Source organism: Nothobranchius furzeri, chromosome 18 (assembly GCF_043380555.1).
Source record: "Nothobranchius furzeri strain GRZ-AD chromosome 18, NfurGRZ-RIMD1, whole genome shotgun sequence".
Taxonomy (NCBI): domain Eukaryota; kingdom Metazoa; phylum Chordata; class Actinopteri; order Cyprinodontiformes; family Nothobranchiidae; genus Nothobranchius; species Nothobranchius furzeri.
Genome location: NC_091758.1, coordinates 25,556,832 through 25,584,410, shown reverse-complemented (window position 1 = coordinate 25,584,410; position 27,579 = coordinate 25,556,832).

Sequence of the window (27,579 nt, the reverse complement as noted above, 5' to 3'; positions counted from 1 at the left end):
TCGAGGCCTCAGCAGAGGCTTCACTCAGCACACTAATGAAAGCTGGACAATTTGGCTGCTTTCGTTCCCAACATTGTTAGACCCCTCCATCCCCTTTTTCAAGCAGGTTCTCCTGCTCCATCCTTTGTGATGCACCACACCTTGACCTCTGGTTCCTCCTTGGGCAAGTGTAAATTCATTTCACCAGATTTAGAATTTTTACTGACATCACGGATATTAGTGACTGCAATAATTAGCACACACATAATTTTTAACCATCCATCCATCCGTTTTATTTATAAAGAACACGGGAAGAAAGTAATAAAAGTAGTACAGTAACTACTATGAAATCAACAATAAAAATAAAACAGACATAGTAAAATGCTAACTAGACTGAAGTAAAAGCCAAGAAATAAAAATTAGCCTACAGGCGTGATTTAAAATCAGAGAGAGAGGGGGCCATTCTCACTGCTAGAGGGAGTTGGTTCCAGAGACGAGGCGCACAGATTCAGAACGCTCGTTCTCCTCGTGTCCTCACCCAAATACTTGGGGCCTGTTACAGGAGGTGGTCTGCTGACTGAAGAATTTGACCAGGTACGTAGGACTGAACCAGCTGAGTCAAGTACAGAGGGGCATAAAGATAGCGTGACTTAAAAACAAGAAGTAAAATTTAAACTGGATGAGGTAGCGCGCACCGGGAGCCTGTGCAGCCGGGCCAGAACAGGAGTAATGTGCTCCCTCCGTCTGGTATCCGTCAAAAGGCGGGCTGCCACATTCTGCACCAGCTGTAGGCGCGCAACCAAGGAAGATGTAGATCCATAAAAATGGGAATTTGCATAATCCAAGCAAGAGATCACAAATGCATGGATCACTGTGCCTGCAGGTCATGTCTAGTCAGGATGGACTTCAACTTTGATAGCCAGTGAAGCTGGAAAAAGCAGGATCTAACCACCTAGCTAATGTGAGAGAGCATCCATTAACGATAAATGTCGTTAAATTGGTGAAAAACTATATTATAAATACTTGCTATCTTATCCATTGTGGAATCAGGGGCGGAGCCAGAGTATTTTTTGGAGGGGGGCACAAAGGGTACAAAAAATGAACATGGGGAGGCCAAGAATAAGTCTTGGAATCGTATCATCATCACCGATGCACCCGCCGTGTTGGCAGCCTCCGAGTCCTTATTTGTTGCTTGTTACTTCAGACAACAACGCGCTCAGTCTTGGTTTTGTGGCTTCATTTAATCCATTATTCATTTTATCGTTTATTATTCAACCATGGTAAATCATTGCTGTGTTGTGAGGTGAAACAGTGCAAGGATTGCCGGGTAAAAACATGGTAAACAGGTTAACTTCACTGTTTTCCTGCTTGGAGACATAACCACGGAGACCAAATATCTGACATAACAAAGTCTCGTCGGCTCGCTTGGATCGCAGCTGTAAGGCGAACAAACATCACCTTCCAAAGTATCTCAGTCTTTGTGTGATGCAAAGAGTTAAATTTACATTTATTTAACAAACCATAAGACATTCCATAGTAAATATGAAATCAATCTTATGGATCTTTGGGTACTTTTAACCAGAAGATTGGATTTTTTTATTGCAGGGATTATGTAACACTTCGTATTAACTGAGAGACAACAGAAGAGAGAGTCACCTTTAAAATGTTTAAGAAGATTTATTTCTAAACAATTTTAAACAAGACTAACTCTAAATTCTAAGTGAATGGGTGGATCTTGGTATGAATGAGACATGAGATGGATGGTGTATGTGTGAGTGATGTTGTAATCAGAACTCTCGTATCCGGAGAAGCAAGTTCAGTTCAGTTCAGTTCAGTTCACTTTATTTCAAACATATACATTCACCAACATTTCATAAAATCATTCCACGCAATTGTTTGAAAAGGAGTAGGGAGAAGTGTATACTTATTTAGCCCTACCCCCTCAGGTTTACATCCTCATCATCAAAATTTAAACAACAAAACAGTTACAATGCCTTCAAAAAAAAACCACAAAAAAAAATAATAATAATATTCAAGTCTGAATGATGTTGTGATGTTTTACTCTTAAGCTATGATCGGAGTTTCATAAACACATGAGACGCCATTTTGTCGCTCCACACATACCCTTAGAATGATACCTCCGTGCAGATCCAGAATGCCAGGTCCTCGAACCCCTCTTTTGGTACCGGAGCCGATGAAACAGCATCAGCAGTACGACAGACTAGTCTTTGGATTGTCTCCAGGTAAAACGTGACAGTTGATTGACAGCGTCAGATGGACCTGGAGGGTCAGTGAGTTCAGCTTTTATTCTGAAAGGAACCGTTGCTTGGTTGGTAAAATGCAACAGATTTTATCCAGCTTGTTGGTTCTTTGCTTAAAAAGGAAGTCCGGGTGGCCGGTCCGATACTTCTCTTAGAATGCGGTGAACTGGACTAAGATGGCGTGGAGACTGGTTTTGTTAATCTGGATGTTTTGATTTAAGGTCGAATCAAAGTTGGGCAGATTTATAAACACCACAGAGACTATGCCACGCTTCAGAAAGGAAGGTTCCGATTAGATAAAAGCAATGTGTCATGCGTTTACATTACGTGTAGTCAGGATGTCTAGTGCAGCTAGATTAAAGTCATATTACTTATTAAAACTTACTAATCATAGCATAGCCATTTCACAGATTGGTCAACATCTTACACTTACACTTTGTTTGATTAGCTTTATTAAAAATAGAGTTCTTTGATTCATTAAAAAGAAAGAGTCCTTTGTCTTCATTCTTCTCTTGGGCTGGAAAGAAAAACAGTTTAGAAGCTGATGCATGACCTTGAGCAACATCTCATGCAGATTAGTTCTTGCTGGGGGGGGGGGGGGGGGGGGGATGACTTTTAGGTGGAAAACAGTCATTTCATTCCATTACAGTGAGAATGTATTCTCTGCACTTTCAGTCTGGTAAATTACTTCTTCTAACTTCTTCTATAGATGACGATTTTGATTGTTTCACTAGAAAAATCAGCAAATGAAACATTTATCTCTCATCCGGATCATCACATCTGCTCACACCACAAGCCTTGCCTATTTAATGTATCCCTGTGTATTCTGCATCCTTTTCAGGATTGTAACATGTTGCTCATTACTTTCTTTCCCCCAAATCTGCTTCTTCTCTGTGATGTTTGTTTATACGGTTTGTTTACACTCATGAGGCCATCAACATGAGCAACCCAAAATGCAACGCGTGATCTCGTATGGTCCCAAGCCCTATTAAAGCCTCCACCAACCTCTCTTCCCACTGTGTATACACATTTGTCTTGCTTTTATCAACAATTTTCGGGTTAAATAAATTAAAAAGTTCCTTTGTGAGCAGCGGAAACACTTCCCTTATTTGTTTCAATATAAAAGCACTTATGCTGCTTTTATCTAAGGGTCCACTACAAACCAAAATATAATCAAAATCTGTCAAAGTGCAATAGAAGTGATACACTATTGCTAAACTTTAAGATGATTTTCATCGGTTATAGGCACACGTTTATTATATTAAATGTGTGTGTGTATGTGTGTGTGTTTGTGTGGACACACCCAACCTTTTTCCCAAGGGACCCCGTTTTTTACCAGTAAAATTTTTGACGACCCCCTCCCATTCTCTCTTCCAGTACAAACAGTATTAAGAAATGATAGAATTATTCAAGCACATTTTAATATGCTTTGATTTAATAGATAACAGTAATAGTAGGCTTTAGTACAGAACAAAGTCATTAACAAAACCAAACAGAGCATAATGTGCTTGACAGTTTGTATTACTTTTCTGATCACATTGTTTCTTGTAAACACTGATAAATCAATCATTCCTTTTAATAAACGTTTGACACATAAAAATACACTGAGCAAAATGTACTTAAATGTGTATATTACTGTTTGTACTAGATTATTTACTGTAAACGCTGTGATTAATCAACCGGTCCTATCTTTAATGAACTTTTGACACTTGAAAATAAAACAGTGAGCTGAGCAAAATGTTCTTAAAAGTGTGTTACTCTTTCTGTACTAATTATTTCCTGTCTTAATATCAGTAAACTTTTCACTCATGAAAAAAATGTGAGCACAATGTAGGCTGTTAACAAGTAATAAATGAAGTTTTAACCCCTTAAAGTGGAGAGGTCCTGGCGACCCACTGAGAGGCTTTGGCGTCCCCTTGTGGGGGTCGGGACCCCCAGGTTAGGAACCACTGCATCAGATGACATTTCCTGCATTCTTGTGCATTTTGTTCAATTATTAATGATTATTTTTTCAATACCAACTGAAAGAAGTGTGATTTAAAACTAAATAATCTTGGTAATAAAACCAGCAGGTGTCTGTGGGCTGAATTAGGATTTTATTAGCTTAGCGTACAGACTTCCTTAACTAACCAGTTAACTACAAATATTCCATAGCTGTCCTGTAGGAACATTTAGACTTTTACTCTCGTCTCTGAGCAAAATGTATAAACCTCTCGCTCACTGCGTGATGCTTGAGAGCTCTGCACCCGTGCTGGGTTCGGACTTCATGTCTGTTCGGACATTTTGGGTCCGGGTTGAATTTTTGGACCCGTTCAGAACTCTCAACTGTGTGTATTAAAGTTAAAGTTAAAGTCCCATTAGTTGTCACACACTGATGTGTGTGCGTAATTTGTTCTCCGCATTTGACCCATCCCCTGAGGGAGCGGTGAGATGCAGACACAGCTGCGCTCGGGAACCATTTGGTGGTTTAACCCCCCAATCCAACCCCCTATTGCTGAGTGTCAAGCAGGGAGGCTTTGGGTCCCATTTTTTTCTAAGTCTTTGGTATGACCCGACCAGGAATTGAATCCTGATCTCCCAGTCTCATGGCGGACACTCTACCACTAGGTCACTGAGCTGGTGCACTATTGCACACGTGTGTGAGGGAGAGAGAAAAACAGGAATTTTGGGGAGTTTTGTTGGCAGCGCTGCAGCTGCTGTGATGTTTGGAAGTGAAAATAAAAAATCCACAATAAAACACAATATTTAAGAGATAAAATTCAGTCGGGCTGGCACGCCCGCAACCACATCTCTTGCTAGCTGTACCCAGTTCACTAGAGCTGGTAGGCAACAATAATTAGAGTTACATTTTCTGTGATATTCTAATTTCACCTAAGTTTACTTAACTTAAACTTCTTTTTACTTATTGGGATGTTTATTGTCCACTCATGGTCACCTGATGCCTTCCTGGGCCAACGAGAATGGAGACCACTGCTTGTAATTTTGAGTTTCACTTTGAAAATGTCATCTTACATTTAGTTTTATTGTTTGTATGTTTTGTATTTTATGTTTCTATTATTTCTATGAAACATATGTTTTATTGTCTCAGTTTTCTTTTTTCTGGGGGGGCAATGGATGGCCAGCCTTTCTGGAGGGGTGGCCAGTAATTGGCTCCGCCCCTGTATAAAATGCATGAATGGACTTATGCAAATACTTTTGTGTCTTTATTCCTCCATAGATTTTGCATGATAAAACTTCACCAATGATGCCCTGGAACCCAGTGTTGAGCAAGTTACTTTATATAAAAAATTGTTATAGTTGCTAATTACTTCTTTATCTTCTTCAAAAAAGACTTACCAGGTAAAGTAACTATAAATTAAAGAGGTACCAAGCAGTTTTGGCTTGTTTTTAGCACCCCCTAGTGTCCATTATTAAGACTGAAAGCAAAACCTATCACCTTGTTGTTCATTCATCTTTTTAACATCTTAATCTAACCGCTCGAATGTTTCTGTAGGAGCAGGTTCATCACCAAATCAAACAATCAGCTGTGTTCATAATCTAAAACATGCAGGAAATGTGCTGGAGGCAGACTCCAGCACCAGGCATAGCAGCTCCACTCCAACAGGGACCGGACCGGCAACTCTGAAGTTGCAAGTGCAATATTCTGGCCCCATGGGGCGGTGGGGTCTGACCCTGTAAAGGATCATTTTGACATATACTGGCTCAAGAAAAAAAAATATATTGTATAGTTTGCATTTAATAAAATAGTAGCAAATTATTAAGTAGAGTAAAATGACTAAAACATGTGTCCAATAGTTTATTATGAAACTGAATAATTGAAATAAATGGACACTTTAAAGAAGGAACTACAAACAGGTGGCATTACACTCATCTAAACTATTCAAATATCACTGTGTGATATGAAACAAGACTCCAATCAAATACATTTTATAACATCCTTGTTTTCTAATGTTTAACAGTAAAACAGATGTGGATCTATATGAGATTGCTTTGTGACATAAAACTCACAACTGATATAAAAACATTGAGCAGTTTTTTGTTTGTAAACTAGGCCCTGTGTATAATTATGCTTTTTTTAAAAGCATTTTTATACTCAAAATCTACAAACAGCATATCCGTAAATAAAAATATTTTTAAAATGTGACTAGAACAGGCAAAAACCTCATTTAGGACTTTAATTTGCAAACTTGAGTCAAACCCAAACACGGGAGTTCTGAGGCTGGATGCTAAAGACACACCTGAGCACCCAAGGCGTATTCTGTCAGAATCAGTGTTACAGGTGCACTAAGGAAAGCATCAAGGACACTAATGGATTCCAGTTGGATGAGAAATGAATGAATTCAAGTCTGAGCGTTGAACAGGTGACGGGATCTTCCTTACACGGGAAGTCCCACGGTCACGTTTTCCTCGTTGCTCACTACCCACGATACGCTTGGATGTAAACACCCACCCATTTCGCTTCCTGTCAGATGATCTTTCTTCAGCATAACTTGCTGCTGAATTATAATGCACCCACTCAGTTTTTTCTCATCAGTAACTGAAATTATTTTAATACTGAAAAAAACTAATTCTGTTAGCAATGCCATTTATTTTAACGCTGTTATTCCCATCAGTTATGGATTCACAGTATAAGGCTCGCAATCATGCCATCTTCACTGACGCAGCCGCCATGTTGGCGGCCTATAATTCCTTACTTGTTACTCTTGTAAACAGCACACTCAGTCTTGTTCTTGCGGCTTAATTGAATCTATATTTTGTTTGATTCGGTCATATTTCGCAACCATGGTAAATTGTTGCTGTGTTGTGGGGCGCAACACGTGATCGCAAGTGAAAAAGGTGGAAAATGAGCTAACTGTTCACCATTTTTCTGCTTTGAGGCATGACCACGGAGACCAAGTATCTAACATAAAGTCTTGTCGACTCACTTGGATCACAGCTGTAAGGTGATCAAACACCTTGCAGAGTATTTTTATTTTGACTCTTTTTCTACGTTGTTTCGTTCCTTCAACTGCGACATGCACACACAACTCATACATAGGCTACACACATACCGGTAGGCTAATGTGGGCGCACTGAAACACATCACACCTTTTGCTGCTAAACTATGATATTCTTCTAGGATGACAATTTTGATTGTTTTACTAGAAAAACCAGCAAATAAAAATGTTTACCTCTCATCCGGACGTTTACATGTGCTCACACCACAAACAAGTTAGCCGAAAACGTCCGTTATAAAGAACTGTGGCGGCAACAAGCTGTCATCGGTGCTCCGGTCTTCAGTCTTTCACATGGATCCAAGCTGTTCGTAATGCTGATTTTGTCCACATACCCATTCCCGACGTCTTTATTTAATGTATTCCTGTATTTTCCACATCCCTTTTGGGGTTTTACCATGCGGTGCCTTTCTCACAAATCTGCTTCTTCTTCGCAACATACTGTTTTTTTCATGGTTTGTTTAAACTCATAAGGCCATCAATATGTCCACGCACATCCCAGAATTGACCTATTCCATGTAAATTAGCGTCATAAAATTTCTGCATGAACTACTATGAAAATCTGGAGATTGGAGCTGTTATAAGAGTAAAAATGTCAACTTTAGCCGAGGTTTGATTCACACCAACCATAATATTTTAGCCCTGTTAGATGTTACCACAATTTGTCCGAGTAGAGACTGTTCAGGAAGATTACTGCATCAGGTACACTTGATATTCATCACTTTTACATAGAAAACACACTCCAAAATGGCCAAAATCTCTCTTTACTGTGTTTATATATAAATAGAATCAGCTGTTTGTTGTACACGGCCTGTTGGTGAAACCGGCCTTTATGGAAAGGATGATGGACAGGTTTTTAAAGGTCACATATGGCCTCCAGAACCATAGAAAATCCTCCCTATTCAACAGTTCATCAAGGCAAGACGATTTAAGTTTCCACAACTTAACAATACATCAGAGATTCACTAAGTTTGCCTTTGTTTGCCACATAGCTGAGGTTTACCATCCCCAGGTGAGCGGTTGAGAGTTCCTCTCTGTTCTGATTCCCTCCTGTAGCTCTCCCAGTGGAGCTCGGGCAGGGAGCTAGCAAGGCCATGTGAATGCCTTATAGTAAGGTAAGACTTGGCCGCCGGGCATATGGAGAGAGAGAGGGCTCAACTCCCTTTGTGGTTCATCCCTGACAGGTTGAGGCAATGCGCAGACCAGCTCCGCCCATCCACTTTCACCTGCAAAATTGTCCCAGGTGGAGGGGCTGCAGGAGAGGCACTGAGATGTCCCTATAGGGTATGGCTTCTGTGTAGCTCGATATCCCAGTGGGCTTTGCCGACCTCCAGAGAGAGGTTAAATGAAGCAGGAGCTGTCTGACGGACAAAGGCCGCAGGTCAGCACCCAGTCCTTTGATCCATTCCTGCCCTCTTTAGACCAGAGAGTCAGACCTTTTTGTTTCACCTTGCTTTTCTATCCCGAGGGCTAGTCCCCTTTTTTCCTCTCAATCTGCCCCCAACAATGGAGTCGCTTACAAAGCTCTGTGCGCTGTATGGTCTGCCAGTCACCAGAGGGAAAATGTTTCAAAGAGAAGGTAGTGGGGCTTGATATCTCCAAGGTCCCAAGTGAGGTGATAAGATACCAGGTCTTTCAGTCCAGTGCTCAGAGCCACAACGCCACAGCTGCACCAAACACTTTGGAGGCCTTGTCCAACAAAGACAAAGTCAGGAAGGTTCCTTTCTGAAGGTTAATAGTTCTTTTAAAAGACAGTGACATGTGTTGACACACATGTGAGGAACTGGTACCCTTGGAGAAACTGGTGAACACACAAAAGCTCAATGTGTGTCTTTTTTTTTGCTTTAATATTTTGGAGCTTCCCCTCCAAAGAAAGACATCAAACATGTCAGCATGGTCCTGTTCAAGCCCAAAGTCTACAAAAGTCCAATCCAACTCTTGAGGAACTAGAGGCCTTGTGAAAAAAAAACATTAATCAGTCATTAAAAACATCTAAATCATGTGCTTTTGTAGTTGAATCACACAAGAAGTTGGATTTAATCAGTGCAGATGTCAGCTGGTTAGAGAGATCGCTCTGATTGGCTGTCAAGGATGAACTCTGGCATGTATTAAAACAATGTTGACCACCTCTGTCGGGAAATGCCACCCGATCTGGATCAGTTTTAACTATGTGCCAGCAAGATCTCTGCGCTTTGCTCAAAACGATCTGTTCGTGGTTCCTTGCTCTAAACCTAAGTCCAGAGGTGACCCTGGCTGCATTTGGAGTTTTAAACCCTGGACTCATGAACAAACCCTCACTCGAGATCAGATAGTTCACATTCCTCCGGATTTTCATAGCAAGGTTGAAGCAGCATTTTATATCCTGTTGTTAGTTAACCCTCAATTCAGTATTTTATTGCGTTTTTTTTAAATAGTTATAACAGTTTTTTATTGGTTTCTGTCTTTTTTTGTGATTTTATTCTGATTTTACTTTGCAATTTGATTTTACTATATTCTGCACCTTGGGCTTCCTTGACTGGTGGTAGAAAGGTGCTTTATAAATAAATTAATTTAATTTAATTAACTATTATTTTCACTGCATGAGTCTCAAAATGCTTAGAATATGCAAGCAATGTACGTATTATTCACTTTATTTGTCTTATAGCAAATTACAAGTTTTAGAACAAGCGAAATGAGCTGGAACGAATCTCAAAGTAGTATTCACTGGTTACCATGGTCACTACTGTTTTTAATTGTAACAAAGTGTGTGCATTATCTCAGTGTCACCAATTCTAAAACGTTATCCGAGTGTGTTTGTGTGTGGCAGGGGCCCTACCCAAGAGCCACAGGGGCAGGAATGTAAAGACTGCACTGGGGGCCTCTGTGGTGCTAATGGATTAACAGGCCAGCTTGGCATGCTAATGGAGATTGTCTGTGATGTAATGAGCTTCTAATTAGGTCACCTCTGAGCTTGACCCCCTTGTAATGAGGGAAGGGGGGCAACGAAGGGAGAGGAGAGGCCTGGGCCTGGTGATAGCACCCTGACCTGCAGGTGTGAACCGGCCAGGGCTGTAAACAGGGCTGGACATTCCTGGCATTCTCAGCTCAGCATCTCCTCCCAGAACTCCCCTCCTCCTGCCTGCCAATAACCCTTCTCCAGCCGCTATGGGTGGATTCACACACGGAGAAACAATTGGAGCCACATTTCATGCTCCAAGGTGCTCCCTAGTTGGCTTTAGAGGAAAAAATGCTCTTCACTGAAATATCAAACACCACTTTGCTTTATGATATGGTTTTACTACTTGGGGTGCAACGCTCACGCCATTATTTTATCCCAATTCAAATGCTAAAATCATCTACGGGTGGGGATTTATTTAAATGAAAATGAATGGTTCATCCCAACTTGACTTTGACAAAAATCCAAACATTTCAAGCTTCAGACTGTTTCGGATGCCTGAATTCCTCTTTCTTCTGCCTTGGCACGCAGCGGCGCACTGATACCACCGCTAAAACACTTTCTCAGACAGAACCAAACATCTCTTTATTTGTGCACAGGAGAAAAACACTCAGTATGCTACCAACAAAGAGAGAACATGGAGCTCATTTCAGCTCCCTTCACTGCAAACACCCTGTGAGCTCTTCCAAAACAGCTACAAGACTCTTTTTATGACTCTATTAACGGATATAAATCTAATTGCATGATCAGTCAGAGAATGTGGTCCACGTGAGTGCTGAAAGAATTGTTAATGAGGAATAATTAGCTGGTTTTCGTTTTCTTCTCCACATGTGGAACAAATCTGACCTTTTCTCAAAACATATTTCTAAGGAGAGTTTGTTCCTTCTCGCTCGTGTGCACCGCCGGTGCGTGCTAGTGCACAGGCATGTGTGAAGGCAGCCCGTTAAAGCACTGGTGTGAATTTGTAGTGTTTGTTGCTCACAAGGGGACAGATAGGATCAGCGCAGGTTATCAGTGGTGGAGGGCGGTGACCAGGATGCGAGGAGCTTGAGGGGGAGTGGTATGATGAATGACCTCTGGGAGCTTATCGCTCTGTTTGTAATGTAGGACTTATCAGATGCTGAGGGCCAAGTCACTCAATTGGTCTGAGTTCAGTTTTTGCCTCCGAGGCACAAAACGTGTGAGTTATTATGTGAACTCTTAAGAGAAAGATTGATTAAAGTAAATGCTGGATGGTTTGTCAGCTGAATGTGAACATGTCAGGAGATCTGGGGTGGTTTTGTTGTCGTTCTTTTAAACTTTTAAGCTTCTTGTTGCAAACAAACATTCTCTTTGCCTTGATATGGACATGCTAAAGGCATCGTGACCCGACCGCTGACTCCATTTGTTTCATCTCCAAAAATAACACGGAGACAGCAGTAGCTCAGGAGGTAGAGCGGGTTGTCCAGTAATGGCAAGGTTGCAGGTTTGATCCCGACTCCGACCAGAGAATGCTGCTGTTGTGTCTTTGGGCAAGACGTCTTGCCTGCTGATGGTGGGCAGAAGGACCGGTGGTGCCAGTGTTCGGCAAGCCTCGCCTCTGTCAGTGCGCCCCAGGGCAGCTGTGGCTACATCGTAGCTCATTGTCACCAGCGTGTGAATGTGTGTGTGAATGGGTGAATGATTGACTGTGTTGTGAAGCACCTTGGGGGGTTGTAAAATCCTAAGAAGGCGCTATACAAGTACAGACCATTTACCATAACACAAGCCTGAAGGAGTTCTGCCATGTAGTGGAGTTGCTTATGGTAACAGTTAGCTTCTACTAGCCAAGCAGTGTCCCTCTTTCCCCTGGACACTAAATCAACAGCCTTACCCGTCGCGATCCAAGAAGAGTAAGTCCACGAATGCTATTTCAATGTGCCGTGGAATTGACTGGCTTTTCTAATCCGAGAATTTCCCCTTCTTTGTCGTGTCGACGGCTAATACAGGAAATACGGGTAGAAGACTATTTTCACGTTTAGCCGGCATGTTAAAGTCAGAGTGGCCGATCATATTTCGAAAATAACAAGTAAAAAATGTTTCTCTGTGACCTTGGCCTTTAAGAATATTTGTCAGGTTTAATTGGCTTGTAACTGTGTCAAAGTCTTTGAAATGGTTATCTTGGATGACTGTTCACCAGTGGGTGTTCTCACTTTTCTAATAGAGAGCTGTAGCGACGGGAACCCCTGAGCGGTAAGTGGACACTCTCTTTATCAGTTCCTTCTTCCTTTTACTCTTTTTGTGACTTTAACTCATGAAGGCATCTATAAACGGTTCGCTCTTAATGAGGAGGCTTTTATTGGGCTCTCTGGGGCCTTGAGGGGATAGTCTAACTCTTTTAGTTGTAGGTCGTCTGTCTCGATTGTCTGCCTCCTTTTTTCAACAAAAGCCATCACCTCCGTTTAGATTTTTCCCACCATTTTTCCAGCTTACACGACATTTAGGGGAAAAAAGTCAGTTTGTGTCCAGTGTTTTGGTGGTTTAAAGGTCATTTTAATTACCTCCTTCCTCCCCCGCGGTCTAGCTGGCTACTGGTTTTATTGAGCCCCAGGCACTGCACCCCCCCTTTGACTGTTGCTTGCCCTGCCAACTTTGCAAGGCATGTCCACCAAAGTGTCTTCTTTATAAAATTATGACAACCAATTTCCAAAATGAGACGTAAGAAAAATGGTGCCTGTTTTAAACCTTTGAGAACCTTTCGCAAACTGCCAAAGATCAGCTCGGTACATTTTCTCGCACGAGTGGATTTACTTCTTTTACGCTACGTTTCACTCATAGGTTTGGTGATTAAAAGTGTATTCGTCACTGTCATCGCAGGCGGTGATCGAGCGAGGGTGAAAGCCTATCCATGAGCAGATGTTTACCACTCAGGTCAAAGAGCACGCTGTGTTTACATCAGCAGCCTTAGGACGGGCTTGTTTAGAGTTGGAAATGCTCCTGAAGGCAACGACTCTAATTAAATTATGTTTTTCCTCCCCTTGTTTTACTGTTTCTCTGAAGAACTCACTTTTTTTGTCTTGCAACATTCCCGGCATCATGTCTATGTCACTTCCTGCCTTAGGGTGTGTGTGGCCTCCTTACTTCCTCCCTTATTCATTCCAGAGGTGAGCTCCAAGATGCTGCTCCAAATGAGCAAGCAGGGGACCCTGGGGGGCTCTCGGGAAGACATGCAGTTTGTGATCTGGAGTAAGATATGTAAATCTGCGATGGCCTTTAGTGCGTTTTGAGGATAAAAGTTACCCAGCAGCTGCGTTTTGCAACTGTGTCTAAAGTCCTGCCTTTTAACTCTTGGCAAAAGATACAAAGAGAAGCCGAGGAGAGAGAAGGGAGAGGGATGGCTTATGGGAAATGGAATGATAGCTCCGACCAAAACAAATTGTTTCTGGTTTCACTTGAGCCCGACCTTATTATCAGCCTGTGTCAGATCAGACAATTGCTGGAGCAGAGATAATCCAGATGGAAGAAGCAAACAAATGCACTTTGGAAAAAACGTGGGACAGTGTAAAGGGCAATTCGGTCTTTCAGTTTGAAGAAATGTTCACTTTTTATAGTGTGTGTTTGTGTGTGAGCTGTGGAGGGTCAATAGGTTGAAGGTCAGGTCTAAAGCCACAGTCCTTGAAGGCGGGGTGGTGTTGTGGTTGGGTGGTCATTACCTTTGGGTCGCAGACACGAGGGAAAAGTGAAATACGCTCTCAGATCCTAATGATGTTTTCTTTTGCAGTATAACATCTAAACATGTCCACCGCTCGGTAACGTGACCCGATGTGGGGTCGCTGCAGGAAGGGCTTGTGTTTCAATTAGTGGAGCTGGAAATAACACATTTACTGGGAGGAATGGGAGTGAACGCAACTGCATTCAAGTGCAGACGACAACAAATTCTACAGCTCCGCATCCAAGCTCCCCGTTTTGCAGTCAGTTCCAGTGGAGCACACATAAAGAGCGGCTGTGATTACTGCGATGGGTGTGTCAGAGGAGCAGTAAGTCATGTCGCGTAACAGCCAGTGATGGTGATTTATGACATCTTCATGGAGCTAAGCGACTTTTCTCCCCCCCAAAAAACTCCTGTGGCTGTAATTAAGTGATAGATAAGCAAAAGAAGGAACCACTTGAGGATTTTTTTTTACCCTTTTCTTTACTTGCTTAAATCACATCATCGACCTTCCTCCTTCCTGCCGATTCTCTCGTGACACCTCTGCCTGATTCCCGTGGCGTTATTACGGCTACCAAGTGAAGCATTTTGGCGAGGCCAGCTCTTTGTTGTTGACAGGAGAGCGGTGATTAACGTGCCTTCTCCTGACCCCGGTTGCTGCCTGCTCCCTCAGCGTTCCCTCCTCGATCCCCGCTGCTCCCGTTTCTTCAACCTGCAGCTGTAAGGAAACATCTCTATTGCACATATATGCTGCTTCAGCCTGTTGGGTTGGCTGTAATGATGTGTGAGGGACAGCATGGGTTTATTTAGGTTGTTCAATCATCAGCTAATTGCTTCCTATAATTTTATAGTATTTCCACTGGTTTATGGGGAATTGCTTCAGCTGTCCTCCACTTTTTCCCTGGAATTTACCTAAATGATGTGATGTCACCCTTCCACACCCCCCTCCATCCAACCTGGCTCAAGGGCACCACAGACAAAGTAAATTAGAGGGGAACTTTCCTATAAAAAGAAGGAAGGCTGGGCTGGATTTCAAGCAGAGTCAGGTGACGCAAAGGAAAACTGGTATTCACGGGTTCCTTTTTTTTCTGCTGCACCTTGGTGACAAATTCATTTTTAATGACAGAAAAGAAACATCCTGGAAGTCATTTGATTTTCCAGCCAGGCACTATAATCCGTTTCTCCTGCGCTCTGCCTGACGGGACCACAGAGCCTGCTCGTTAGCCAACCACATTGAAGTGGCTCGGGGAAGATTTTGGATGAAAGAATGGGCCCTAAACGGGCTGCCTCTACTATCCTTAAAACCACCAGCTGCTTCTTGAGTGATTTAACTGAATGTGGTTGAAAACGTGCATGCAAGGTGTGTCTGTCACCACAGCTGCAGCTTTTAAATTTGACATCTACTGCACAAATCTCCAAAACAGCCACCGCCTCTGCCGCTCTACTTGCATTTTCCTCTCCTCTCTGTTTGCTCGAAAACAACCGGTGCTTTTATTTAGCTGCAGAAAACAAATATTAAGCGCACAGATCTCTGCTCTGCTGCTGCGTATCTGCTCAGTCCTCGCTTTGCTTCTGTTCCTTCACATCCCAGATATAATTATAGCTGTCCAATGGATGATTATATGTTTACTCTGGAAGCTGGCCGACTGCCTGTCCCCAGTCACAGAGAAGCTGCTTCTTAAAGGGGTTCCTCGTGAAAAGCACCAAAAAAGTGGCTCAAACACACGATTGTAAGAACTCAAGACCGGGAGGAAGCAGCAATAAGAATGCAGCCGAGACTGGATCTATTTATACGGAGCTATCCACTCTGCTTCTTCTCTGGAGATGGTTGGTTTGCAGAGTCTGGCCAATAAGCAACAGTAGAAGGCTTTGGAATCACATAATGAAGGCCTTCAGAAAGTGGCAGTGATTTTATGCTTAGTATTTGTGGCGTAATGTTGATTGAAGCAAGAATTTACATCTATATTTATAACATACCTTCTTTTCTTTAAGGAATATCAGTATTTTTACTTTAACAGATACCAAATAGCCACAAAGATTTGAAAAATTAGCTGATTTGGGACATTTTTACATTAAAAAAAATCCCAACTTTTGTCTAATACTGCCTGTAATATTTAGTATTGGTGGAAAATTTTCACCTGCAAAAAATTGCAAAGGATGGGGGACTTTCCAAAATATTTTCAATCAGTGGCAAGGGTTTCATTTTCTTCACAGGAGTTGTAGGACCACACTCTCAAGTTGCAAACATGTTCAAAAATCTGTCAATCAATACAGTGTTGGACCCATCACAGTTTAGGCCTTATCCACACAGAAACTGGGTTCTTCTAAACAATCTTCCTTGTAAACACTTCACGCGTGCACGTAAAAACCTATCCGACAAGCTTCTACAGCAGGTGGCAGTAAATGCACCCATGAGCTTGTTTGCCATCTGCTATTTAAAAACAGATTAAGAGGACAAGCTAGAAGAGGAGACATTAATTAAGTTCACTTTTTTCCCCGGATACATTTGCAGTTGTCTGAATGCCGTGAGTCGATCTCTGTGGGGAAAAAAACTCTGGCGCTTCTGTTTCAGGAAGTAGAAGTTAGCCAGAGCAGTGGTTAGCAGAACAGGATAAGAAGTCCTACTTCCTAAAATTCTGATATTTTGCATCTGATTGGCTAACAGCAACGTGACTCTACCAATGACCCCGTTTGCTCTACAACGTTATTGTTTTACCTCCACAAATAACACAAGCTTGAAGGAGTTCTGCCATGTTGGGAAGTTGCTATTGCTAACAGTTAGCTTCTACTAGCCAAGATGCACTCTGCTGTCTCCTGGGTGTTAAACCAACATCGACCTTCCCTGTTGCGGGCCAAGATGGGTGAGTCCATGAATGCTAATTTACCCCCCCCCCCCCCCCCCCCATTTTCTTTTGGCGGCTAATGCAAGAAGTAGGGGCAGAAGACTATTTTTATGTTTAGCCTGCACGTAATGTCATATTAAAAAAACAACTAGTTTTTTCTGGAATTCACCTTCAAAAATGCACTTAGGGGGTTTGTGAGATGAAACTTGAAGGAGATGGTGATGTTAGCTGTGACTGGTTGGAGACAAAGTGTGTCTGTCATTTCAAATTTTATGAAATTGCAAATTAAACAAGGATGTAAATAAATTAGAACAAAATTAAAACAAGACTGTTCTGAAAAAAATATTAATTAATTAACGTGTGTACCGAATTTGCAAGTTTTGCAAGAACATTTATTTGAACTTCATGTGTGATTACCAATTTAATATAATTGCAATTGAAAATTTGCTTATTTTTTGTACTTTTGCACATCTTTCTGGTCACCAAAGGCTCATAATACAGACTTTAGCAACACTCTTTTATTTCTGTGTCTGCCATAGAAAAGGCCTTTTTAGGTCAGATAAGGGTCATCACTCCATTGCTAATCCCCCCCCCCCCCCCTTTCCTTTCCATTTCTGTATTTAAAAAAATAAAATAACCGACTAACTTGTCGGAGAACGCATGTTTGCAGCACAGCCAGACCAAAATGTGTCCCCGTGTCATGCTTTGACTTGTTTACAGTTTGGTATTTCTGACAGCAGACAGGGCCGACCTGCAAATGTTAGCTAACTGATAATCCTTGGAAATGTGCTACAGATAATCACCTCAGCTCAGCACCAAGGTTCCAGCTCAACAGGAATGAGGACAAATGTTACACACAATGAAGCAAAAGCAGGAAACTCAGTTCACTGCTATCAAGTGTATAAACAAATGAATAGTTTGTTGCTGGGTGTTGGGAGAGCGGAAGGACAAGCCGACGGCTAACTTTGTTACATTATTTTTGTTCAGCTTTAATCGTCAACACAGCGTTAGCCCGAGGGGTCTGCAGAGTACAAGTTGGCCCCAGTAAGGTTAAACGTTGGATGTGCACAGCTTGTATATTTGTTTAGTTGTAAACTGCGCTGGGTTTCTAATTACCTAATATCCTGAACGAGAACAAATAAATAAATATACACAAAGAGACTAAAGACAGCTCAGCACGCTCTGGTTTTATCAGCACACGGAAAAGCACTCGCACAAGTATACAAACAGATACTCCCCTTACAGGAGGCAAAGTGAGGCCCACGCATCCCGACTCACCTTCCGCGCTGTCCTTGTAATGGGTGGTATCAATGCTCCCAGAGCCCAGGAAAGATGATAAAAGCCAGAGGAGCAGGCTTTTATCTATGCTGCTGAAAGTTAGCCATTGACACTAAGCACTTTAGAGGAAGTATCACTCAGTCAAAGGACTCATCCATCCTCTCAACTCCTCAGTGACAGTCCTGGTTTCTAGAGAAACCCCAAATTTGTGTCAATTTACTAGGCAGGTAATTTATTATGACGCCTATTTTTAATTCATTGCAATTTCTCATTATCATTAAAATTGGAGAGTTTATTGAACTGTGGGCCAATTTAAGCATGAGGTGACACTTTCCAGTTTCATTCAAGTCTGATTTTATGCTGGACTTTGCATACTTAAAATAGAAATGTAGGTTTCAGTCAGACATTCAGATTAGTCACACCTATCATAAAAAATAATCAAACCAAGTTGGACCAACATGTTTTTTCTCCTGTCAGCCTCCAGCCAGTCAAGGCAGATGTGGCTGTCCATCCTGAGCCAAAGTTTGGTTCTTCTGCTGGTTTCACTGGTTAAATGTGTTTCCTCTCCATTGTCACCCACTGCATCATGCGTGCATTCATACATTTTATTATTTCAACTTTATAGTTGAATTAATCTGACTTTATATTAATGGACTAGGTTAGGGCCTCACATGGACAAGCACCATCATATATTGGTGATCTTCTCAGTCCCTACACCCCCAGCAGGTCCCTCAGGTCCAGTGATTGAAGGTGAAAGATCATTTGCTGCTGTGGCCCCCAGACTCTGGAACGCTCTCCCCCTGAGCCTGAGATCAGTGGACTCAGTGGTCTCCTTTAAAATGCAGCTTAAAACACCTGTTTTGGCTCGCTTTTGCATGACCTTCATTAGTACCCTCTCCTAATTCAACTGTTTCTTCCAATCCCTTTCTCTTTCTTTTTCCCTTTTCTCACATTTTTCTCACATAGTGTTTTAAATTTTCTCATTTTTATGATTATATTTTTAAATCTTTTTTTTAAACTTTTTTTTATATTTAAATACTTTTGTTCTTGTGAAGCCCTGCAGGATTTTAATATTAAGAGGTGCTTCACAAAAGATTGTTTCTTCTCCTTCATCTTCTTCTATGTTCCAACCCTCATCAATGGTCACAAGCTTTGGGTCCACAGGATGTCTGGGCTCTTGAGACAGAGTGAGAAGCTTGCTTCAGACACCATGGGGCTTGGAGTGTATCTGCTGCTCCTCCACATCAAGAGGATCCAGTTGAGGTGGTTCGGATATCTGGTTAGGACGCATTTTGGACACCTCTGTGGTGAGGTTTTCGGGGTATGTCCAATTGGGGGAAGACCTAAAAAAGACCCAGATGGAGGGATTCAATGCTTGTCTAGCCTGGGAATGCCTTATGATTCCCCCAGAGGAGCTGACCCAAGTGGCTGTGGAGAGGGAAGTCTGTGTGTCTGTTTAGGATACCGCCTTCACTACCCAACCCGACATAAATGGAGGAAAATGGATGGATGCGTGGACTTTGCAATCCAACAAAGCTGGTTAACAGATCGTGTCCTGTAAGCTAAACAGGCTCTATAAATGCTGTTTGGCTTCAGTCACTTAAAAATAAATAAAGCACAATATTTGCTTGAATGGTTGGCTCTAACCCAACAGCAATAAGGTTTCTTGTGTCATGTGATCATATTTTACCAATATTGACAAGTTCAATCACGATGAGACTCAAGAAAATACTGGGTATAATTATAAAACGAACCCTGTTGTGAACAATGTCTCTCTTTTAATATTTTGTCCACCCAAGCTAGCAGCTTACTGAATTTAATTCCTTTGCAATCTCCACGTTCACCAATAGCAACCTCTGAAAAAACATCAATCAGTGCCTGAGTCTATTTTTTTTGGCAGACCAAAGGACTTAAAACTGCAGTCTGTGGGTTTGTCCACCATAATTTGATAGCTGTCAAGTAAAGAGAAAAGGTCTGTCAGCTTAGTGACAATACCCAACAAAAGCCAATCTCCTTGTAAACAGTGTAGCACTCCAAATGCTGGACGATGGAGCATCCAACAAAGGAGCAGCAGGCAGCGGTGGGCATGGTGAGGACCCTCCCTGTGGCTCTCTATTGGAGAAATGACAGCCTAAGTGCCAATAGCAGGTGTCTCTCATTCAAGCCCAGGCAGGTTAATAAAGTTTCCCTCTGAGAGTCAATAAACAACAGCTTGATCACACACTGGCTAATTGTAGTCTTTTGGCTTCAACTTCTTTATTTCATGCACCATTCTCTGTCACCGTCTGCCATCTTGTCTTCTGTGGAGAGCAAATCTTTACAGAAATACTTGAGAGCAACGGCAGCAGACTGTGATGCGTTCACTGTTTATAAAAGGATGGTTTAGTCTACCTTCTGGAGATGTTTGCTGAGGTCAGAGCTGCCAGACACTGGTCACTTCACGCCACGGCAGCTAAGTAGGAATTATGTTCATGTTGGTTGAATATGAACGTCACATCATGCATCAGCACAGGACCAGTCTCCGTCTCATTTACAACTGGAAATCCTGGGTGTGGCAGGTGGTAAAGTCACACACCTAAGTGTTAAAATAAATAAATAATAAATACTAAATAACAAACCTTATTAGCCAATATTAGCAATATTAGCTAGTTCAAAGCATTATTTTTACACGTTAATCCATGAATTATGTTAAACTATTCAGGACTTAACATAGTAAGAAAACAAAACTGAATTTGAAGAAATAGCAGTTCAACAATGCAATAATGAAAATGGCTTAAGTTATAATGTATGAAGTTCTTTGCAAGAAAATCACTGTCACGTAAAACAATCCCAGCAGTTTTTCTAGAATGAGCTGTTTCAGAACCGTGTCACTTTAAGAAAACCAGCTGTAGCTGGCCATGCCCATCCATACCTTCTCTCAAGCTGCTATAAGCTGAAAAGCTCAGATATTCAGGAGGGGCTCAGAGTAGAGCCGTCGCCCCTCCAGCAGCAGCTCGGTTGCATGTGAGAGGTGCTTCTAGTCTAATTTGTGACATCACAAATGGGGAGTTTTTGAAACAGCTTGTCAATAAGTCAAGTGAATGCTGACAGAAAACAGATGGATGGATTTTTTTCACATTTGTAGTTTTTATAGTTTCAGTAGAGACCCACATGGGTCCACAAAAGGATACAAAAGGTGAGTTTTGCATAATATGTCCACTTCAATGAATCTGAATTTTGAAAATTAAAAGCAAGTTTCCCTAAGTATAAAGCAACTGGCATATGGAACAGAATGAAATGTTTTTTATTTTGATGCAGGTGTCCACAAGAGGGGTCTGAGGACCACACCTGCATGAACACGAACTGCTGAAATTCCTCAGAAACATATTTAATAAACCAGCAACAATTTTCAGAAAATTAAAAATAAGAAACAATGGTAAATGTTCTTGTTTTCACCACCCCTACATGCCTAACCTATCAAGCCTTGGAGGGATACTTCTGATTTTTTTAACGAGAGTTTCTTTGGAGTTGTTATCAGCAGTTATCTGACCTGCAGTAGACAGCAGTCAGAGCGATCTGTTTGTGGAATCAGAGAGAAATTTTCACAGAGGAGTCAAGCTAACGGCTACTCAGACTGGGGCTTGTTCTAGAGCTAATTTAACTTATCCAGCATAACTTAACCCTCAAAGCCTCAACAACGGTTCAAAATCCTACAAAAACACATTCTCAAGAAAATTATTCGGTAACGCTTTACTCTAAGGGTCCCTTAATTAACAAAACTTAGTGTGTTATTATGAATTAATAAACAAAGGGCTCTTTATTTATGCATTATTGTTAACTATTAAATGTCCCTGAGGTTAGGACAAAGGGCCAGAGGCTGTCTGCTTAGTGATGCATTACATAATATGGTTAAGCAATCTTTAATGTTTTATTTAATGGTTTATTAAGGCTTAATAATGCACATCCTAGCCAGCGCATATAGGTGGGCCCATATGGAATATACATGGCAAGCCATATGAGTCTCAACATGGTTTGTCTGCGGTTTCCATGCCGGCTCCATGGGGGTTCGCCCAGAAATGTTTTTGCCCACATAGATTTTAACAGGCCCTACATGGGTGTTTCACTCAAACACCAACCCAATAAAATGTTTGTGGGTAAACCCCTATGGGGCCCATACGACTTGCCCATACATATTCCATATAGGGCCTACTTATGTTGGCTGGGAAGTAGCATTAATAAAGGACCCTTGTTGTTAAGTGTTACAAATGATTGAAAACTCATCTGCAGTTATGTGCATAACTCCAGATTTTAGGTCATGTGGATAAACATTAGTACATTTTGTAATAATTGCAAAGAAAGGTAAAAAATGCCTCTTTTATTAGTATATGTGGAAATAAACAGTTTTCTGTCTGAAAACTTAAGCCTGATTCATGCTTCTGCGTCTGCGTCAGTGCAGAGACACGCAACGCCATTATCCGTCCTTGCAGGGCTCTCCAGCAGGTACGAAGTCGAGCTCTCTTTTGTAAACATCCGTCTGTCGAGACGATGAACGCAAGCTTGTGAATGGTCAGGGCACTGCTGTCGTCTACACCGCCACCATTTCGCCCTCAAAAACATAAAGAGAGCTGAGAATAACTAGCGGCAGACACGGAGAAACTTGAAGAACACCTCATGAAAAAACTCTAAAAATATGAACGTTTAATTCCCCCGTGACTGGAGGAGTGAAAAGATGCGCTGCAGGCATTTTATTTATGGATGGAAATGACAGGAAACGTGGGTTTTATCGGTGGCGAGCGCATGAAGAGGTGGAGGAGAATGAGAGACAAATTTGTCCGTGTTAAAAGTTTTATTATATACAACAACAACAAATATATATATATATATATATATATATATATATATATATATATATATATATATATATAAACACACTATCTTGGACCGGATACATTACAGGGTACCACAGAACAGCGTTACGCCCTCTGCTGTCCTGGCGGGGAATTGCTTTGTAACACTCCCCAGGAGACGGAGAAGTATGAGGGCAAAATGTCTCCATCCGTGCGTGCGTGTCTCTCCCTGTTGGAGCTGACGGAGAAGCATGATTTAAGCCTAAGTATTACAATTATGACAAATCATTAAATAATTTTAATGCATTGTTACGTAAAATAGATTTATCGTATTTTTTTAAAACTCTTTCAGACCACATTTTTGAGTGTTTAGATGCAGTAAAATTCTGAACCTGCATAAAAACCCCACATCAATATGTTAAAAACTTCAAATCACCACAAATGTTTCCTTATGTGATGAAAATTGTCTTTTTCAACAAAAGGAGACATGCTTTTTTCCTTTGGCTCTTTTGAATCAGTACAAAATTTAACAGGCAGGGAAAATACGGTACTTAATGAGATTTGGAACTGCCAAAAAAAACTAAATGTGCTTCAGGATCAAGCTGTTCGTTTGCCTAGAAAAAAAAAGAAAAAAAAAAAGAAAATCCACAGCATAAACAACAATAATTAAATCACCAAAGAATCTCTTTTGTGAGGAGTAAAGAAAACACAGAAGTCAGCATGAATGGATTTGTAGATGGAAAAAAAGAATGAAAGATCAATTCCCCACAACCATTCAGTAAATTGGTTCAGTGCAGTAAACCTGCAGAAAAAAGGAAAGCATGGGAACATGAAATGACATCTCAGTGCGTTTATCTTGATAAGAGCAGAGGATGTTGAGGCGTAATAGGAACAACATGGCTGGTAATGAGAGAAACAAGGCCTGGTGGAGGAGTAGTCATGGATTACCAGCATTCCTCTTCATGGGGCTTTATAGAGGAAGAAAAAAAGAATAGAGCTCCCTCGTTTATTTGATTTTAGGGGCTGTGGTTTGAAAGAACGTAGAAAAAAATAGATAAATGCATGTTTCATCAGGGCTAAATGTTTCCACACTGTGAAAAAATTCTGGAAAGCAAACACAAGCCAGATTGTGGACTAGTGGTAGGACGGTTGAGGGTTTTTGTTTACATGCTGCTGTGTTTGTGTACGTGCGTGCCTGTGCGCATATGTGTGTGTGCACGTTTCCAAATAAATACAAAGCCTTAACCACCCTTCATAGCATAGCAGGTGCTTCTGAAACAATGGCAGCTTAAAGTTTCCCAAACCGCTTGCCCTGAAGTGCTCTGCAAATAAAACGAGAGGAGGGGTGAGGCGAAGGGGAACATTTGTTAGAAGTGAAAGGTTGCAGTGGATTGTTTAAGCCCGAGGTGAGCACATTCATCCCTGACAGGTTTGCTAAAAGGCTTCCATCAAAGTGAAAAATTTCTTCATAACCTTCCCCGTCTCTTCTCTTCGCATGCCAAGAAATCCAAAGCTCCCACTGCTCTTTTCTTTTCTGGCCTGCAGATCTTCAAACTAATCTCAGGTCTTAATTTAGCTTCTGTGTCCAAACCTTTTAGATTACTTTCTTTTATGCAAGTTTCTTCTCACTGTGTGTGTGTGTGTGTGTGTGTGTGTGTGTGTGTGTGTGTGTGTGTGTGTGTGTGTGTGTGTGTGTGTGTGTGTGTGTGTGTGTGTGTGTGTGTGTGTGTGTGTGTGTGTGTGTGTGTGAGGGGTGAAGCGAACACAATGATGCAGCTCTGCTCCTGTTGTAGCATAAAGCCAGCTGCTCCCTCACATTTCTGGAATGACTCACGTTCCTTCTTTCTTCTTTCAAAAATATCGCTGATTTATTTGAGGTTTCCAAAAGCAGAGCATAGATGTTTACCTCTCCCTCTTTAATTTCCGACTTTTCCTTTTTGTGATGCGTTGGAGGTGAGTGAAAGCAAATCCACCAAGTCACCATGGACACTCCCGTCCCGTGTCAGTGGCCTGTAGTAAGGTTTATTTTCCTAAAGGTGTGGAACACTGAAAAAACATTTTTAATGATTATTTGTGATTATAATCGGTCACCCTGAGTTTTTCATGCAGGCTGAACATGAAAACAGTTCCTTACACCGATCTCGTGCTTTAGCTTCTGATAGAAAATAGATGGTGAAACTCTGGGATTTGAAAAGCCTGACAGATCTACGTCACACTGTCACTTAACATTAACGGGCTCACCCATCATGACTCACTACGGGGAATGTTTGTTTTTCTTTTGGTTTAGTGTACAGGAATCAGCAGAGAACGTCACGACTAGCAGAAGCTAAGTGTTAGCATTAGCAACTCTGCCACACAGAAAATCTCCTCCAGGGAGTTGTTTGTGGAGATAAAACATCCACATTGTGAGTCAGTGGTAGAGTTGAGTCGCTGTTTTACAATCTGAGGCAAAATGTTGAAATATCAGGAAGTTAAACCTGAAGTGTTGTGCCAGGCTCTGCAGCAGACTTATCAGTGCTGATGCAAGCAGTTATGGGCTTTTTTTTTGCCCCGAGTACAGGTTGAAAGGCATTCGTTCTTACCAGAGACCACTGCAAGTGTAATGATTAAACAAGTTTCCCACACCTTTAAGATGCAGTCTTTGATTGCAAATGAGAAAAAAGCATTAAAAGACTTAAGATAAAAGTAAAAACATTAAAAAACATTTAAGCGTTCTTAGCATGTTATCTTTGTGGACTTCCTTTTTGGCTCTGACATGTTTTTCTTGCTTCTAACGTCCTAACCTGAGAATTATTTCCAGTAATTAAAGAGAAAACCAGTTAATATTTATTTTAGCAATTTTGAAGGAAGCTTTTCTCATGTGTGTTCGATCACAGAACTTAATTACTGCTTTCAGTTGAAAAATAATTATACAATAGCTTATCAGATTTGACTTGTTCATAATAATTTAATCCTTATGGGCTTGAGCACTGTTGTATCCATTAGCAGAGATCTGGGAACACGTCGGCGCAGTTAAGTCCAAAAGAAAGCAAAGATCTGAAAGGCTTTTACAAAGTCTGGCATGTTTTTTTTTATCACACAGGAACAGAAATTGTATAAATAAGCAGATTCTCATAGAGATTAAGAAGATATTTAAACAAGGATTTTGTTTTTGATTTGCTTTTTCTTTTTAGGATGCATTTGTTACGGGGGGTGGGGGGGGGGTTATTTTTTTTTCTACATATTTGCTAGGAAAGACGATATTGTTGGCATTACAGACTGCAGTGCATTTTGGGAAATTGCTTGGCACAAAGAGACTAGAATATTTTTTACATTTGTTCCTTTATGCAACCACCAGTCCACTCTTTACCAATAATCGCATCTACTGACAACCTAAATACAACTCCTTTCCTCATGTTTAGTAGCTTCTGGTTTACTGCTGGTAACTTAGCAACCAGGAGGCAGCCCAAATGATGTTTCACCTTAAGACCCCTTTGCCCTTTTCTCTTAGCCTGGCCTGCCAGACTCGTCCTCTGTTTAATTCTGCAGAGAGAACTAGTCTGGTTACTCACAGGCACAGAGGCACTATGGGGCGGGACTAGCCAGCTCAAAAATAACCAATCGGAAAAAAGGCTGAATTGCCGACTGTACCGTCCAACGCTGTAGTTCTTTAGCTGTAGTCATAATTGGCGTCTGGCGATGGTGCAAACATCTTTCTTTAGAAGAAAGGCTTTTAGCGCTTCTACTTGTTGTGGTTTTAAAAAACGCTCAAGTAATTTATAACAAAGGAAAGAGCTGCAGCAAACTCCGCTTCAGATGACATGTTAATGAGAAATTTTGTGTGTGTGTGTGTGTGTGTGTGTGTGTGTGTGTGTGTGTGTGTGAGACGCATGCTGCTCCGCGCTGACTGGATCGGCTAGAATTCTCAGGGGGTGGGGTTATTTGAATAGAAGAGTTCCCAGACCCACGCTTCCAAGGTTGGTCAGGCTACTTTTCTCTAGGCCCATACAGCACATTTGTACTCAGAAAATATGTAAGGCTCAAGCGTGTTAACAAGGGCTGCATTCTACTTCCATTGCAGTATGCTGGTTGTTCTGCTGTTGTCCATGCAAGCACAACAGCTTCAATAAACGGAATGCAGCCTTTGTGCTATCTCTTTTTTTATCCCTGAGAATTGCACACTATGTCTTTAAAGCAACACTAATGAGTTTTTTGCCCTAGAAACTGGTTTCAGTGGTTCTTGAGCTAGAAACTTCAGCAACTGCACATTAGACAGAACTCTGTCGCCGTCTGCTGACCAGAAACAGCACTTTATATTTTTGTGGGTCAGGTAGGAACACTAATGGGTTTCTACCTGTTTTATAGCAACAGCTGTTTACTGTGCCAATAATTAACATTTTTACTGCCATTGACGACTAAATTGCAACTTCTTATTGGTTGGGCGTCGGAACGAGCCCCTGCACCGTGAGAATTAACATCGCATCTTTAAAGCTGATCTTCATCCGCGTATGTCACACGTCACGTAATCAGTAAGCAGAAAATCCATGAATTAGGAGATTGTTTGGGCTGCTGCTATGAAAAAGGTGAGGTGCAAACCAGAAAAGCTTCTGCCGCTCACAATTCGACAACGGATTATGAAAGAACGAAGAACGCTAGAAACACGTTCATTCTTCCTGATGTAAGTAGTGAATCTACTTTTTCTTTTGGTCATTTTTGCATTCATATCATCATAGAGCACACTGTTCTGTGACTCTTCAGAGAACAGTAAAACGCTCAAAAACACTGGGAACTTTTCTGATCAGGAAATAGCTGGCAGT